Source organism: Eptatretus burgeri, chromosome 1 (assembly GCF_056783735.1).
Source record: "Eptatretus burgeri isolate ZD-2024b chromosome 1, Ebu_testis_v1, whole genome shotgun sequence".
Classification (NCBI taxonomy): Eukaryota; Metazoa; Chordata; class Myxini; order Myxiniformes; family Myxinidae; genus Eptatretus; species Eptatretus burgeri.
The window spans coordinates 58,904,510-58,922,481 of NC_140961.1; the positions used below are offsets into that span (position 1 = coordinate 58,904,510).

Sequence of the window (17,972 nt, forward strand, 5' to 3'; positions counted from 1 at the left end):
TGGGGGTCAGCAAGAGGAATAGTACCACCTGTGACGTCCAACTCAAAAGCTGGTGGGTCAGCCTGGCAAAGCTGCTCAAAGTAACAGCCACAGCAGGCCTTCACTTCAGACTCCTCCACCAAGAGCTCATCACCCTCCGCTATAACTGCAGTACACCAAGGGACAGGCTTGGAGGAAAGAAATGTCTTGATTCCCCTTAAAGCAGAACGAGAATCACCTGACCACAGGTGATGCTCTACTCCTTCACAGATTTCTCACACATATGCTTTCTTGACCACCCTCAGCGAATGTAGTTTTATGCCTCAGCTCCATGAACAGCTCAGTTCTGTCATCAAATATGGGCCTGTGACACTAACGAATGGTATCCAGTGTCGCTTGGGAGACAAAGTTCCTCTTTGCCTGACAGTGGGTACCAAGACATGACAACATCAAGGATTGTAGTCTTGAAGACACGTCAAGGTTCTTTGGGATCCCCTGAAACACCCAGATCCCTTTGATCCCCACCCAGCCTGTTTTCAAACTCGTTCGCAAACTCCTCAGCTACCTTTCATCCTCGAGTTTGCCAACATCCAGACGAAGCTGGCATGGTATCATTCTCTTGGATTTGAGCCACAGCTTCAGAGTTGCTACAACAAGCCTGTCAATAGTATTGAAAAACTGAGCACTCAGGTCGACCCTTCAGTTCTGGAGCAACCTCCAGCGACCATCAATGAGAAAATGGTCCTTTGCCTCACCACAAGTATCGGAATACCAAGTCCAGTTGCGTGGCTGCATGGGCGCTGACTCCATGAACCAGCCAGCCTAAGTCCATGACATCTTAGTAAGTCAAGGAACTGTATCCAGATTCTCGTTTCTGTATCCAGACCCATTCTAGTTCCTCGTGAAACCTTCCTTTCTTTACCCTCACACGTTTTTGTTCCTTCCCTCACGAGCCTTCTCAGTCTGTCAGCCTTTTGCTCAGGTGAGCTTGTGTCAACTGTGTCAACCCTAACACGGAAAGGAACCCCGCACGACCGATGGATGACCGAACAGCCACGGGATTGAAGGTCAGACCGATGGGGCGAAAGAGGAATTTTTGAAAGGATGTTTTATGGAAGGGAGATTATTGGTGGACCGTTGAAACGGGCCGATGGGGTAATGGAGGGATGATTGAAAGTATGAGGGATTGAACAGAATGATGGTGTGAAGGAAGATTGAAAGTAACAGAAGGGGAGGGGGGGAAGACATCACATGGGACAAACACAACCCAGCCAACACATGCCCTCACAAATAGCCCTTTGACAAGGGACCAAGGACTATCTATGCAAAGACGAATGAAATGACTGATCTTCGGGTCACCAATGTGTCCATGTATGCTCTTCCCCGGGGTAAGTTTTCGAAAACCATAACAAGCTCGTTGACTGGTGTTACCTCGATGACCATAGGAGTGGGCCTGTTGGACACAGCCACAGCAACTCCCTGGGAATAGTAACTTTCAGAGTGACCAGACCAGTAGTAGGTGTAGCCATCCATCATAATCTCACTATGATCGTCTCAGAACCTCAGAAAGTGCTGCAAGATTATGTTCAGATGCTTGAGCTCATTTGACAGCAGATACAGGTGATCATCCTCTTTCAGAGAGAGGACATTCCAGGCACCCACCCGAACGGACCACCTCAACTTAACCCGAGGAGACCGCCATCTGGTGGACAACACCTCAGCACCACAACCCAACCCAACAGGTTGCCCGATGGTTTCCCCTCATCATCAAAGAATGGGGGCCCCAAAGGCTTTGCCCCAGTCCCGTCAACCGGTGACAGGGGCCACAGTAACAAACCCCCACCAACAAATCGAGGGCAATCCAACAAAGCTTTCCCAACTCCACCCCAACCTGCAAGATCACTCGTTGGTGAAGATGAAATTCATTACGAAGCACTTTTCCTTGCCTTGCGGTATAGCGTTAATACTTTATTATAATGACTACAGTGTACATCATGAGGATAAAAAGCTACACAGGGATCTTATTGAAATACATATATATATATATATATATATTGTTATGGATTTTAGAATCTGGTCTGATGAATGCATCCACACATCCAGGTCCTCAGACAGTTATTTCCTTAAATGCATGTTCAGATTAGCCCCATCCCCATGTCTAATGGGATTTTAAATGTGATGCGTTGAGAAGGGTGAAGAATAGATCCCCTCTCTTATGGGAAGCTTTGTTTTTTTCTTTATGACAGACGCATTTATGCACATATTGCTTTCGCGAGCATTGACGCCCGCCTTATTTTTCCTCAGCAATGTTTATGCATACATTTCTTTCCCAAGCGCTGTGGCCTGCCCTTTTTCGAGCGCACAGGTTGTCATGGTAACGGTGCGCAAGTGGGGTGGGGTCCCTCGCCCAAGCCAACTCTGTCATCCCCTCCCCCTTTCTTCTTCAAGTCCTCAACTGCCCCAAACTATACATGTGTGTATGTATGGATGTATATATATATATATATATATATATATATATATATATATATATATATATATATATATATATATATATATATATATATATATATATATATATATATATATATATATATATATATATGTATGTATGTTCCCGAAATACAGCTAAAACGGTACATGATAGTGCAAAAATGTTAGGGCCACCTTACTCACCATTCACCTGCGGTGTGCAGTATCAAGTTTCGTTCAAATCGGGCAATGAAAAAATTATGAAAAAAAAAAATTCCCGATTCAGTGAAGTACTGTTCGGGAGTATTTATTCAATGCAAAAAACCGCAGCGGTATAGTTCGCTGGAGCTATCTGTTTCGTTGTTGTTGAAATGCCTTTTTTTTCATCAACTGCTGTCACAACGGGAACCCAACGGGTTCACGGGTTGTCTAATCCTTACTATAATTCATGGACTGCTGTCTGTTTGTCGCGCTACTCCTCCTACAGTTCTGGGCTGATTACATCCAGACTTGCTACATAGGATCAGAATGACCCCATTTAGAGCATCGGGGTGTTTTTATCTTTGCCGGTGGTCTTTGCGGGGAGGGGGAGGGAACGCAAATTCTCTATGTAAATGTGTATCGTGTCGCGCTGCCTCCAGGTGGGGGGAGGGTATTACATGTCTCCACAATACAGTGCAGTATTCCTCTCCCCACATTTTCCAGTGCAGTGAAGTGTTTTGAAATACAAGCATTAGGTATGTTTTTGCTTCATGCACATAACTTCATGGGTTACTACTTGCACAATCAAAGATTTTTCAAGTGTATTGGTCAGTTGATTTTGTTATTCTGTCTGTTTGTCTGTTTATCAATCGCCTGCAGGTCATAATTCTCAACTGATCGTCATGAAAGTTTACCAAGTTGTAGAGGTAGTCTCAACTGAGAAGCCTATTGATTATAAGGTCAAAGGTCATCTTGAGGTAGAATTTCTAAAATCGTCATTTTTCATCCGATTGACTTGAAAGTTTAACAGGATTTGCATATTGCGTCACTGAATTGGGAAACCAACTATTTTTGAGATCAAAAGGTCAAAGGTGAACTCAAGGTCAAACTTCGAAAATCATCAATTTTCAACTGAAAAATCGTCAATATACATCCTATTAACTTAATTTAACAGGATTTGCATAGTCCATCACTGAATTGGGAAAGCAACTATTTTGAGGTCAAAGGTCAACTCAAGGTTAAACTTGTAAAATCATCAATTTCACTCTGAAAAATAATCAATTTTTCATCAAATTGACCTGTGCTTTGATTAAGATTGTCAATTTTTATCTTCATGAAATGGAAAATTTGTATCCATAGCAACCTTTGGAGAAGGGGTGGACTTTCCAAGTATCGTGCTCTGCACAACGTCTTTTTCTTGTTTATTTTTTTTTGCCTACACATAAAAAAAAGGTATGCGTCAGAAGAACGTGTTGCATGCTTGGAACAAGATCGCTCATAGGGCGGGTACTCTGCTAGTGGTCATAATAATGTGAGGTGTGATACTTTCCAATGGCCTAACAATTTTATAGGACACCTGAATGGTGCACACAGGGTTCTACAATAATAATTTGACCACATGTTGCTCCTTTACATTTATATATGGAAGTTTGATAAGTAAAATGATAAAAACAAGTCAATGAGTGACATACTTCATTTCAGTGCTTGCTTGCAGCACATTTTGAAGCACAAAGAGCCTCTTTGCTGTTTGGAAATATGAATCAAGTTATTGTATCATGGTCTGGTGTACCACTTTCATAGGGCATGGACAAAGTTTTTGCCATGTTTGCCCTTGTAATAAATAGATGGTCTCTTCTGCTTCACTATAGACACAACAGGCCTCTTAAAGCACATTGATGTACCTGTTAAAAGTTTGTTATTTTACTTTCAAAGACCTTATGGTGGATGATACTCCTTATGATCCTGTCAAACATTTCTATGGATCTCTAATGTTTTTTTGTTTTTTTTACGATTATACTTAGTCCTCAGTTAATATTGTGGTTATGTTCTTGAAAACCACGACGACGTTAAGTGAAATATCGTTAAATGGATCAATTTATTCATAAGAAATTAAAGAAATTGGTTTGTTAGCTTCCTACACTCATATTAAATGTAGCATATTTAAGTAAATTTACACTCTTTCATCAAATTTGACCAAAACAAGAGACGAACTCTCAGACTATGGACTCCACCAGTTACTCAGGAGGCCTTAGCTACATTCGGAACTGATGAGTTGAGCCTGTGGTTTCAGGTGCATTGCAAGGCCTATAAGTTGAAATGGCATGCCCAGATGGCTTTAGGCTCAGTTCAAGAAAGTTGTCGAGTGTAACATTTTTAATGTGTCATAATACCAAAAGTTGATGTTATCTATCTATAATTCCAGCTCTGTGTGTGTGTGTGTGTGTGTGTGTGTGTGTGTGTGTGTGTGTGTGTGTGTGTGTGTGTGTGTGTGTGTGTGTGTGTGTGTGTGTGTGTGTGTGTGTGTGTGTGTGTGTGTGTGTGTGTGTGTGTGAGAGTCTGTGTGTGTGGGTAGTCAATCTAGTCTACCCTTATTATCAGTATTTCCGTCGATATGTTTGTTGGGTAGTCAATCTAGTCCACCCTTATCAGGATGTCCGTAGATATGTTAGGTAGTCAATCTCGTCTACCCTTATTGTCAGTATTTCCGTCGACATGTTTGTCTGTCTGTCTGTCTGTCTGTATGTCTGTTCGGTCCAGTGCTCCGTTAATACAATGGCGATTTCGATGAAACTTGGTTGGTAGGTTCATACCATGACCGAGTTGTGTGCAAATGAGAACCGTTGCTATGGACCCATCCGTTGCCTAGCAACTGACCTTTGAAATTTTCAAAAAAATCTCAAAAATTATTTTTTTCAAAAATAAAAAATCGGGCCACGAGCGACTGTGAGCAGTATATTCAGCCATATTGTCAAAAATTTCCAGCCGGATTCTATGAAAACTGTCGGAGAAGATAGACTTTGAATGAACCCTGGTCGAAAACAATAAAAAACGAAGTTCGTTATATCTCAGAGATTATGAGTCAGATATACATGAAACTGGTATGGTAGGTTCATGGTATGTCCTAGTTATGTGGGAGAAAGAACCGTTGCTATGGACGCTTTTGTTGGCTAGTAACGGCTGAAAAACGACTAAATTCGACTTTATCGACTACCCATGTCCGCCTACCGGCTTGTCTGTATGTGTGTGTGTCTGTGACCGCTGTTTCTCGACAACCACTGGTCCGATCTAATTGAAACTTGCCAGGTACATTGCTGGGGACCTGAGTATGTGCCTTTTCATGGTTTGATATTAATCGGACAAGTGCTTCCCAAGTTATGGCCATTTATTTACCAAACCAATGACAAGACACGTTGCTGCGTAGGCGTGGCCGATGGGGAAAGGGCGCAATTTAGTTACCGTTGCGGAGGAGTGGCAATGGTCAATGGTGGCGAATGTCATGGCAACCAAAGACAGGGAGGTAAACTTGATTTTAATTTCGATTTTAATTAACTCTGTGTGTGTAAGTATCACAGCAGTTGTTACTTCAAAGCAAGAGATAATTCGTGGAATGCATGTGAACATTCCGTATGGGCACGCACCACTTCCGGATAGTGATGACTTACTGTATTCTAATAATTTCTCGATTTCTTATGCGCATTTATAGATAAACACAATGTCCCAATCCAGTCGTCGTTTACGAGGGCGAAGGAACGGCCTGTGTGGTTGTTTGAAAGTTGTTTTTTTATTTTTATTTTTGGTTTGCACGTACGGGCACGCACGTACGGCCACGCACGCACGGGCACGTGAGAGCGAAGGAACGGCCTGTGTAGTTGTTTCTGGCACGGGGTTTGAAAGTTTTTTTTTCCACGTACGGCCACGCACGCATGGGCACGTACTAGTCTATAATTCCAGCAATCTCTGTGTGTCTGTCTATCTGTCTGTCTGTGACCGCTGTTTCTCGACAACCACTGGTCAGATCTAATTGAAAGTTGCCACGTATATTGCTGGGGACCTGAGGATGTGCCTTTTCAAGGTTTTATATTAATCAGACAAGTGGTTCCCAAGTTATGGCCATTTATTTACGAAACCAATGACAGGACACGGTGCTATGACATCACGATTGACGTCACCACTATATATATTTTTTGCATGTACGGTCACGCACGTACGGCCACGCACGTACGGGCCCGCACTCGTACCTTCAATGAAGATTATGTCCAACTAAGCTGTGCCTGTTCTTGAGCGAGCATTTGTCCACACCGAGACCAATGGCAATCTACTTCTTGTGTGAAAGGGGTCACTGAGCAAATACCCCAGTAAGGGTCTGTGTTTTTTCATTCTCTGTCTTGTTCACGATTCATCAGGAGAGAACATAGAAATTATGATCTCACGAACGAACAGTGAGCAGAATGGTGGTTCATTGGGTAAAGTCTTATTCTATTGCCTTTACTGGTATGGATTCAATTCACATGGATGTTCAGTGGAAATCTTGACACTGCAATGAATGAAGTGGTAACCTATTGAGGATGAATAATAATCTATCCTTGTGAACCATTCACAACTTATAATAAGCACCCTGACATGGTTTCAAGAGTATGGGCCCAAGCACTACTAATGAGCAGAACAGTTGTGGGACTACAATGGCAATCAATTCAAGAATCACTCCATTTACTGATTATCTTCATTTCAACACTTTTATACACGTCCAAGATAAAGACTCCTATGAAAGATAAAACAAAAAAATTGTGGGTATAAGATAGTCAATTGTTCAAAAGGAAACGTTTGCTGAGAATTGTAGTTATAGTAATTTTATGAAGAAATCTGTGATGCCGTCGGGCCAGATGTCAACATCATTTTGTGGCATTTAAAAACAGGTGGTGTTGGTTGACCTTACCGTGCTATAAGAGGACAATATCGATGCACCTCATGAGTTTAACAAAAGTAAAACATAGTATAGAGTCATCGAATAGTGAAGCAATAGCAGATTTCGTTTGGAGAAAGCATTTGCTATCATGTCTTTACTATTATTAGCCTGTCCCCACGTAGTGGGAAGAGAGATTTTGCAAGAGTGTGTGTGTGTGTGTGTGTGTGTGTGTGTGTGTGTGTGTGTGTGTGTGTGTGTGTGTGTGTGTGTGTGTGTGTGTGTGTGTGTGTGTGTGTGTGTGTGTGTGTGTGTGTGTGTGTCCAGGTCATAACTATATTTTTTTTTACCATTTCAGCTTTTGTCATCAAATTTTCAACAAACCTTTATTTTGAGAATCCGGAGAAAATAAATAATAATTGGGTCCAAATGTGAAAGGGAAAAGTCAAAGTAACTATAAATGGCCCTTATTAGTCCTGCGACAGAACAGCTGCACAAGACCAGGGTTTTGTTTTTTTCTCCTTCGAGATGAGTTCCGGAAATGTGGTTGCCGGGGGAAAAGCCTATAACATGTCGGCCCCTTGCCAATAAACTGTTCATTTATCAGCAGGGAAAATGATCAAAAGTGTTCAAGGCTCCTTTAGTAAATGCAGAGAGATAATGATAATGACACTAATAATGGTGCAAAATAATAATGATAATGATAATTATAATGGTGTATCATGATAATGATCGTGATAATGATATCTATATATTACTAAAACTCTCATCTTGTATGTATGTATGTTCCCGAAATACAGCCAAAACGGTACACGATAGCACAAAAATTGTAGGGCCACCTTACTCACCATTTTCCTGCGGTGTGCAGTATCAAGTTTCATTCAAATTGGGGCAACGGAAAAATTATTAAAAAATCAATTCCCGATTCAGTCAAGTACTCTTCGGGAGTATTTGATCAATGAAAACAACCTCAGCGGTATAGTTCGCTGGAGCTATATTTTTCTTTTTCTGTTTTCTTGAAATGATTTTTTTCATCAACCGCTGTCACAACAGGAACCCAACTGGTTCACGGGTCGTCTAGTTAATTATAAAAAATGATAATGAAATAATAATGGTACATAATGATAATGATAATGTTACATAATGATAATGGTGCATAATTACAGTGATAATGATACATAATAATGATAATTACAACAATGAAAATGATATTGGTGCATAGTGATAATGGAACATAATGATAAAGAATAAGGATCATGATAATGGTACACGATGATAATAATGATGATGATAATAATAATGATAATGGAAGTGGTACTGATAATGATAATGGTTCATAAGAAGAATGATCACATTAATCATGAACCTGTCAATCAAATTTCATTCAAATCTGTCCATAACTTTTTGAGATATCCTACTCACAGTTAGACAGACAGACAGACAGACAGACAGACAGACAAGGGTGAAACATAATCTCCATCCACCTTTGGTGGTGGAGGTAATGATACTAGTAATGATGATCCTAGGATCCTGAGTTCAAATCCCACTGCTGTTGAATTAATAGCAGGTGGGGTTAACTCTGCCCAGCATCCTTCCAAGGTCAGCAAAATGAGTGCCAGCTTGCTGGTATCCTGTGTGGGAGTGGCGACCTGTCCAGGATTGTGCACAATAGCCAAGAAGACTGCTTAGGCGGCACCAACGCTCTGCAAAGAGTATGGTCTCAATGGATATATATATATATATATATATATATATATATATATATATATATATATATATATATATATATATATATATATATATAGAAAAACCCACCCACATCTCTCACCTGTGAATGGAGGGAATAGCCAATCAGCTATCACCTAATCAACTAAATCCAGATGGCAAAGATTATATCAGCATTTGACCCCTTCCATACTCCTCTAATACCTGAGATCGTCATTTTTCATCCGATTGACTTGAATAAGATTTTCATATTGCGTCACTTAATTAGGAAACCAACTATTTTTGAGATCAAAAGGTGAAAGGTGATCTCAAGGTCAAACTTCTAGGATCATCAAATTTAATTTGAAAAATCGTCAATTTTCATCCAATTGACTTGTACATTAAACAGCAACTGCATGACTGAATTGGGAAACCAACTATTTTTGAGATCAAAAGGTCAAAGGTCAACTCAAGGTAAACTTCTAAAATCATCAATTTTCAACTGAAAAATCGTCAATTTACATCCTATTAACTTGACAATTGAACACGGTTTGCATTGTCCATCACTGAATTGGGAAATCAATATTTTTGAGGTGAAAAGGTCAAAGGTCAACTCAAGGTCAAACGTCTAAAATCATCAATTATATTATTTGAAAAAATCATCAATTTTCATCGGATTGACTTGGGAACTAAACAACAATTGCATTACTGAATTGGGAAACCAACTATTTTTGAGATCAAAAGGTCAACTCAAAGTCAAACTTGTAAATCATCAAATTTCATCTGGAAAATCATCAATTTTTATCTGATTAACCTGCTGATTAAGCAGCAACTGCATAGTGCATCACTGAATTGGGAAACCAACTATTTTTGAGATCAAAAGGTCAAAGGTCAACTCAAGGTAAACTTCTAAAATCATCAATTTTCAACTGAAAAATCGTCAATTTACATCCTATTAACTTGACAATTAAACACGGTTTGCATTGTCCATCACTGAATTGGGAAATCAATATTTTTGAGGTGAAAAGGTCAAAGGTCAACTCAAGGTCAAACGTCTAAAATCATCAATTATATTATTTGAAAAAATCATCAATTTTCATCGGATTGACTTGGGAACTAAACAACAATTGCATTACTGAATTGGGAAACCAACTATTTTTGAGATCAAAAGGTCAACTCAAAGTCAAACTTGTAAATCATCAAATTTCATCTGGAAAATCATCAATTTTTATCTGATTAACCTGCTGATTAAGCAGCAACTGCATAGTGCATCACTGAATTGGGAAACCAACTATTTTTGAGATCAAAAGGTCAAAGGTCAACTCAAGGTAAACTTCTAAAATCATCAATTTTCAACTGAAAAATCGTCAATTTACATCCTATTAACTTGACAATTGAACACGGTTTGCATAGTCCATCACTGAATTGGGAAATCAATATTTTTGAGGTGAAAAGGTCAAAGGTCAACTCAAGGTCAAACGTCTAAAATCATCAATTATATTATTTGAAAAAATCATCAATTTTCATCGGATTGACTTGGGAACAAAACAACAATTGCATTACTGAATTGGGAAACCAACTATTTTTGAGATCAAAAGGTCAACTCAAAGTCAAACTTGTAAATCATCAACTTTCATCTGGAAAATCATCAATTTTTATCTGATTAACCTGCTGATTAAGCAGCAACTGCATAGTGCAACTGAATTTGGAAACCAAATATTTTTGAGGTCAAAAGGTCATCTCAAGCTAAAACTTCTAAAATCATCAATTTCAATCTGAAAAATAACCAATTTTCATCGAATTGACCTGAACTTTTATTAAGATTGTCAATTTTAATCTTCATGAAATGGACAACTTGATGTATCCATGGCAACCTTTGGAAAGGGAGGGGGTGGATTTTGCAAGTATCGTGCTTTGCATGACATAATTTTCTTGTTACTTACAAAATCGAAGATTTTTCAAGTTCGTATATTGGTTGGTCGATTTTGTTATTCTGTCTGTCTGTCTGCCTGTTTGTTGCTACAGGTCACAATTTTCAACTGATCTTCACAAAACTTTACCACATGGTAGAGTTTGGCAAAAGGAAGAAACCTATTGTTTTTGAGGTCAAAAGGTCAAAAAGGTCAACATCGGCCAAAGGTCAACAACTTTGGTGAGATTTCTAAAATCCTCAATTTTCATCCAATTGACTTGAAATTTGAAGAGCATTTATATTTCAGGACACTGAATTCAACCACATATTATTTTTGAGGTCAACATAGACAAAATGGTCATCATCGGCCCAAGGTCATCAACTCAGGTGGCATTTCTAAAATCCTCAATTTTCATCCGAATGACTTGAAATTTGAAGAGGATATATATGCATATATGTATCAGGTCACTGAATTCAACCTCCAATTATTTTGGAGGTCCACATCGATCAAAAGGTCAACATAGGCCCAAGGTCAACAACGAAGGTGGTATTTCTAAAATCCATAATTTTCATCTGATTGACTTGAAATTTGAAGAGGATATATATTTCAGTTCACTGAATTTAACCACCAATTATTTTGGAGGTCCACATTGACCAAAAGGTCAACATAGGCCGAATTTCTAAAATTGTCAATTTTCATCCAATTCACATGAAATTTGTGTAGGAGTTGCATATTTGGTCATTGAATTCAACCACCAATGATTTTTGAGGTCAAATTTGTTTAGTGGATTTTGCAAGTATCGTGCTCTGCACGACATCTTCTTTGTTTGTTTGTCTGTTTGTCTGTCTGTGAGGAGGATATCTCAAAAAGTTGTGGATGGATCCGGATGAAACTTGGTGGACTTATTGAGTGTGTTGCAAGGACGAATTGATTCGATTTTAATGAAGATCTGAATCCGGATTTGGATACGACAATTATTCAATTTTAAAAGTGATTCTTCACCATTGAGTGATAGCGCCAAAAACAATATAAAGCATGATATTTCAAAAATTTATTGAGCCCAATTTGTTCTTGTGGATCAGGCATTACGTGGTGAAGGTATGCGTTCTACCGAGTGCCCTTCTAGTTTTGGTACGTTTTGAGTTTGGGTGGAGAATTTTGAAATTTGCACACAATACCATGATTCATGGATCTGCTTTTTAATAAAAGATTGAGGCCAATATGTTCTTTTCTGGAAATAACCTATTACATAACATCCTCGAAAACGCAATAGGTGGTCTCAGAAGCTTACAGAAGAAGAGTTACAGAAAGGAATGAAAATTACTCATGGTAGAGATGAAGAGCAAACTTGGGTACAAAAGTAGATAGCAGCAAGCAATCTTCAGATTGAGAGTTTGGAGAGAAAAGCATGACTCGGTAAAGTTAGAAAGTGTTTCACCATGAAAGAGGGATTGAATTAAATGTTTGAGAATGAGTAAGTTTGTACTTTAGTTCCCAATTTTGCAAAATATTGAAAGATTTGTATCTTTTTTCCCCTCTATTATTAGCATGAGATATATTTCCATGGTTGCTCACTCTTACGATTCTAAGGGGTTATGTATTGTGTGAGTGATTTGATATGTTGATAGTGCATGTAGTATATAGAAATAGACTGACAGGATGCTGCAGCGGCAGTGCACTTTGGCTTTTAGGTGTCCCGTGAGGCTGGCAGGACAGCCTAGAGGTACGCACACTGGCCTCATAGCTGTCTATCCTGTGTTTGAATCTCGGCCGAACTACAAACTACCACCCTGGTGTTTTGCTGGCAGGGAGAGGAAACAACATGTTTAATGTCAGATGGACATTAAACGGAACCTCCCATTTGCTCGTATTAGCTGTTGGATGTTGAAGATCCCATGACATCCTTTGCAAAGACTAAAGGAGCTATCGATTGCACCCTAAGCAAATTCAAAATTTATGCCAGAATCGACATGTGGCAATGCATCAGCAGCGCAGCCATGCTTCCTCAGCCAGTGATGCTACTCGCAGCCACGTGCTCCATGCAAAAAAAGAAAAAGAAGAAGTGGTGTAGTGCAAGTTTGATTCTTGGCTTCAATGAAATTGAAGCTTCAGAAATTGAAATTGTGGCTTCAGTCATCCAGCTTGGTCTAAGGGAAAGAAATAATCAACATTTTTAATGGAATCTTGCACATTCACTTGTGTATGCATCCATCCCTTTGTAACATGTTTATTTCTCTGTGTAGGAACACAGTACCTGAGCCAGAAGGAGTGGTGGTACCAGTTGGGTTATGCCTGGATTATACCTGGATCCGCATCACCGTCTGCCTAGTTGGGTTCCGGTCGATGCGGTGGGCGAATGGATCACAGTGACCCCTTTAAAAGCCTAGAAAGGACTGCAGCTGCTCCTTAAACGCATACAAACTAGTGGACTCAACTGCAGTGGGTGGTCAAGTATTCCAGTCATTTACTCCTCTTTGAGGGAAAGTATTTCCTCCCGTCTGTTCGCACATGTTGTTTCTGCAGTTTAAGGCCATGGCCTCTGATGCTCACTCCTGTGACTGCCAAGAATAGCTTATCTGCAGGAATTTTTTCAAACCTTTCACGACCGAATCTGCCCTCCCACCTCGATCATCCATTGCCATCAGGTTGCACCTTTTTATCCTGTCGCTGTAACTCAGGTTTTTGAGTTCATCACTCATCCTTGTCGCTCTCTCTGTGCTGTACATCTTCCATGATTTTGACATCTTTCCCGAGGAGTAGCCGCCAGGCTTGGATGCGGAAGTCGAATTGGGGACGTACTATATTCTTGTACAGCTGGATAATGGTGTTCCTATGTTTGCAAGTGTTATTTCTGTAGATTGAACCCAACATATTGTTTGCTTGTTTTTTGCTGCCACTGCATTTGAAGGCAAGCCTTGAGAGTGTTTTCGATCCACTCACCAAGATCCTTCTCTCTCTGGGTTTCTTTTAGTTCCCTGCCTTTCATGACCTACTTTTCGTTGCTGTTATTTTTACCAATATGCATGATGCCACATTTTAAAAATTATATCTGCCATTGTTCAGCTTATTGTGTAAGTTTGTCAATGTCATCTTGGATGCGTTTCTTTGCTTCGTTAGTGTGGGCTGCCCCGTACATTTTCGTATCGTCAGCGAATCTGCTCGTCTTCGATTCCAGTCCAATTTCTAAGTCATTGGCATTTTAGTGTATTTGGGTAGACATAGTCAACTATAGATCCTCATAAATCTCTGAATCTGTACATTATGGAAATTTCTGGTGTACTTGTCAAAGAAGTAGCTTCGAGGGAAATTGCATTGTCATGGAAACCAGCAACGACATTTTGGGGATCTACAAAATAGGATACCTTGGGAATGATAAAAAGGCTGGATGTGATTAAATATTTAGATATAGTCTTCTTTCTTGTATGAATATTGGCTATTCATTAGTGATGTGGCTGTGGAAATTCAAGTTCAAGATTACAGTCTACAACTGAGGTTAAAGTGAAAAATACCAATTTTAAGATAAATATCGATTTTTTTTTTCAAACAATGCGTACAGGTATGACGGTCAAGGCTGCACATCTTTAGTCAGGTAACTGGAATGTGAATAACAAAGCCTGTACAATGTGGACGGAAATAGATACGTGGTTGTGAGTAAACACATTTATATGCAATTATTAAAGTGTTTGTTTTATCTGAAACAAAATTCAGGTAAATAATCAAAAGCGCTCCACCTGTTTCTGTTTTATTTTTATTTTTTAATAACAAGCTGAACTCATCTGGTAATTTTTTTTAATTACAACCACTTAATCACGATAGAACAAGCCTGGTGTTGGCTTTGTGGTTAAGGTAGGTGGCTTGGGATGTAAAGGTCCTGAGTTTGAGCCCCTGTTTATCATTGAATTAACATCAGGTGGGGTTGATTCAGCCTATCATCCTTCTGAGGTTGGAAAAATGAGTACCACTGTACTGGGGTAATAACCATTTGGGGTAGCCTGTGTCGGAGTGGCGACCGGTCCAGGACTGTACTCCTTGCCAATGAAACTGCCTTGACATCCTGATATGCCTTTACCCAGTTTACCGCATGAAAGGAATGGTATTATGAATTTTAATTATTAATCGCGATAGAAAGAGTGATTGTTTCATGAGGTTGATGACCAGAAAACCAGGTTTAAGTCAGCGATTCTTCTACCTTGTACACTAAGAGTAATCATCCGATACATGTCGAAATCCAGAAACCTTGATAAACTCTGATTTCTTGTTCATCTGGTTGATTGTTTAATTGGTTTGCTCCACTGTTTAGCTGACCACTTTATTCAAGCACTTGATTGAAATAGAGTCTCAATTCGTTTTATCATTTTCCTTATCTGAACTGTCCTCCACAATAACCGTCCCATCCTCTTCATCCTCAGTCGTGTTCACGCTCATTTGAAGCCGGCTTGCGGGAGAGGGAACTGGAAACCATTTGCCAGGAACCGCCATTGAGATAGTCTACTTTCTTTGGTGCATTTACTTTCCATGAACTCCAACACTGCTTCTGACGTGGGTTTGCCTTTCATCCATCCATCCATCGGGCCCATACTCTGTGCAGAGCGTTGGTGATAATCTATCTAATGCTAGACCCTTCCCCAAACGAGTGCTCCTTTGCCCGGGCGAGGATGTTCACTACATCCTCGCTGGGCTTCGTCTTCCCATGAGCAGTCTCGGCGAGCCTTCCGCCTCCACGGGGGTGGTCAGCAGTGCACCCGTCGCCTGATAATTGATCCAAATGCTTGCATTGGCTTTCGGGCTATCTCCCATGGGAAACGCCAACATGTCCGAGTCCGACACACCCACTGTTCGTGCTGCGGGATCCCCACCGACTTCTCACATACGGGCCGCCCCGCAAGCTTCGCCACGCTAACTCTTTCTCTGACCACACCGAGCCATCCGACGGCGATCCCGCAGCCATTTCCACTCGTGCTTGTCGTCCCTTTAGCACCACTCACGTCACACAGCACGTCGGGCCTCGGACATGGGTTCCCATGGGGAATTTTTTTTCCAAATTCCCATAATCCCTTTGGTCGTCCCCTTTTAGCCATCCGCAATCTGGTAATTTATCCAGCACAGAGTTTTTTGACGTTAGCTCCTCCGAAGCCATTAGCACTCCATGCAATTGTCCATGCTTGGGCGGTTTGCCAAGCACGGACTGTGCACACTCTCGTACACACCGTACCTCACACGCAGAGTCCCGTGGAGCGGCATGGTTTCCAAAATAACTTCATCATGCTCGGAAGGCTCATCCCTCCTGGTCGTCACACTAACTGCTACTCCCGACTGAGTCGATGCATGCCCCGCACACCCTCGCACACTCATCCATGCCATGTCATTCACGCCCTGCACACGCTCTGGCACAATCATACCGGGGGCTTGTGTTACCCCAAGAGACCCCGGGGCTTCTACCCTCCCAAAACCTGGCAGGTACCCTTCTGCATCATTCGCCTGCTCCACCTCGCACAGCCTTACAACTGGACTCACCTGGTTGCGGTCTGCTTCGAGGGAGTGTATGCTCTCCCTGTGTTCCTGAAGGAGATTATCCTGACCCTTCTATCGGGTCCCAAGACATTCAACAAGCTCAATCTTAATGTCCTTAATCTTCCCTTCCATTTGTATTTGCTCCTCTTTTACTTGATGTAATTTGTCCCTCACCCGTGCCATCTCTCTTTGTGTCCCTGTTACCTCTTTTAATTCATTCTTTTCGGCCCCCAATTCCCCCTTTGTTTACTGCTGGCCTTATTTTAAATTTTGGATCACATTTGTGTTTTTCCCAATCTCGACTTACAATTGTCCTTGTCCTTTCTTTATTTCCGTCATCCCCTGTCGGATTTTATCGACTTCTCGCTTAACCGCCATTATTTTATTCGTCACTTCTTCCTTACCCATCTTCATAGTGGTCCAAACACCTTCCACATTCTCCTTCAACCCTGTCATTTCCTCATGTACTGTCCTGATCTCATCCACTATCCTCTGGTCCATGTTTTGCATCTTGCCATTTACCTCTGCCAGCTCCGCCTTCAGTTCCTCCTGCCTGTTTCATTTATTTGCGAATTCTATCGCCTATTGAATGCATATCAGGTCAAGTCAGGTCAGGTCAGGAATGGGAGCAGGTGCCAGAGCAGTGCGTCGCTGTGTCCACTTTCCGCCGGTACTCCAGGGGCCTCCGTCCGGCCATCCCCCAGGCAGATGCCTGGCCCATCCCCATCTACTTGAGATGCTGATCAACCTGCTGCAACCACGAGGCACGTGGTCGGCCCATTGGCCTCCCCCACTCAGGAGACTCCCTCGCTGAGAGAATATGGTGAGCAGGATCAGCATCAGGAAAATGAACCACATGTCCATGCAGCCGCAGCTGACGATCACAGACTATGCAGGTAACAAATCTCATTTGAATCTCTCTCAACAACCGCTCATTGGACACAAAGTCCGAGCAGTGAAATCCAAGGATTCTCCGAAGAGACCTGGTACCAAAGGAATTAAGTCTCCATCTCAGATCCTTGGTCAGAGTCCAAGTCTCGCATCCAGAGAGCAAGACCGGAAGCACCAAGGACCTGAAGACTCGGACTTTCGTCCTCCCGCACAGGTACTGGCAGCACCACACGCCATTATCCAGTGAATCCATGACTCCCCAGGCCCGACCCAGACGTCGATTGACCTCTGACTCACAGCCAGCAGAGACATGAATATCACTGCCAAGGTATGTGAATCTCTCCATGACTTCAACATGGTCACCACAAACAGGCACAGACAGGACAGCAGCATCCAAAATGTTATTGAAAGCCTGGATCTAAGTTTTGACCCAGGAAACCTATAATCCAGGCGGCTCCGACTCCTCATTCAGCACCTCGAGGGCCCCCAAAAGGATATTTAAAGTCTCCGCAAATATGACTGCATCATTTGCGAAATCAAGCTCAGATAATTTGACATTCCCAAACGATGCACCGCAGCTTGATCTCTCCGATATCCTCCCTAACATCCAGTCCATACAA

At 41.3% G+C, this 17,972-nt stretch overlaps 1 long non-coding RNA gene across 2 annotated transcripts in view; it reads left to right on the forward strand.

The window, feature by feature from the left end:
* The window catches only part of LOC147034568 (uncharacterized), a 275,792-nt gene extending 261,126 nt beyond the window's left edge, over window positions 1-14,666 (forward strand). For both annotated transcript variants that reach the window (XR_015059280.1, XR_015059281.1), the window contains 2 exons: window positions 11,063-11,189; window positions 13,194-14,666. This is a non-coding gene — a long non-coding RNA (uncharacterized LOC147034568). The remainder of the gene's footprint in view (window positions 1-11,062; window positions 11,190-13,193) is intronic.
* The last annotated feature ends 3,306 nt before the right edge of the window (window positions 14,667-17,972 follow it).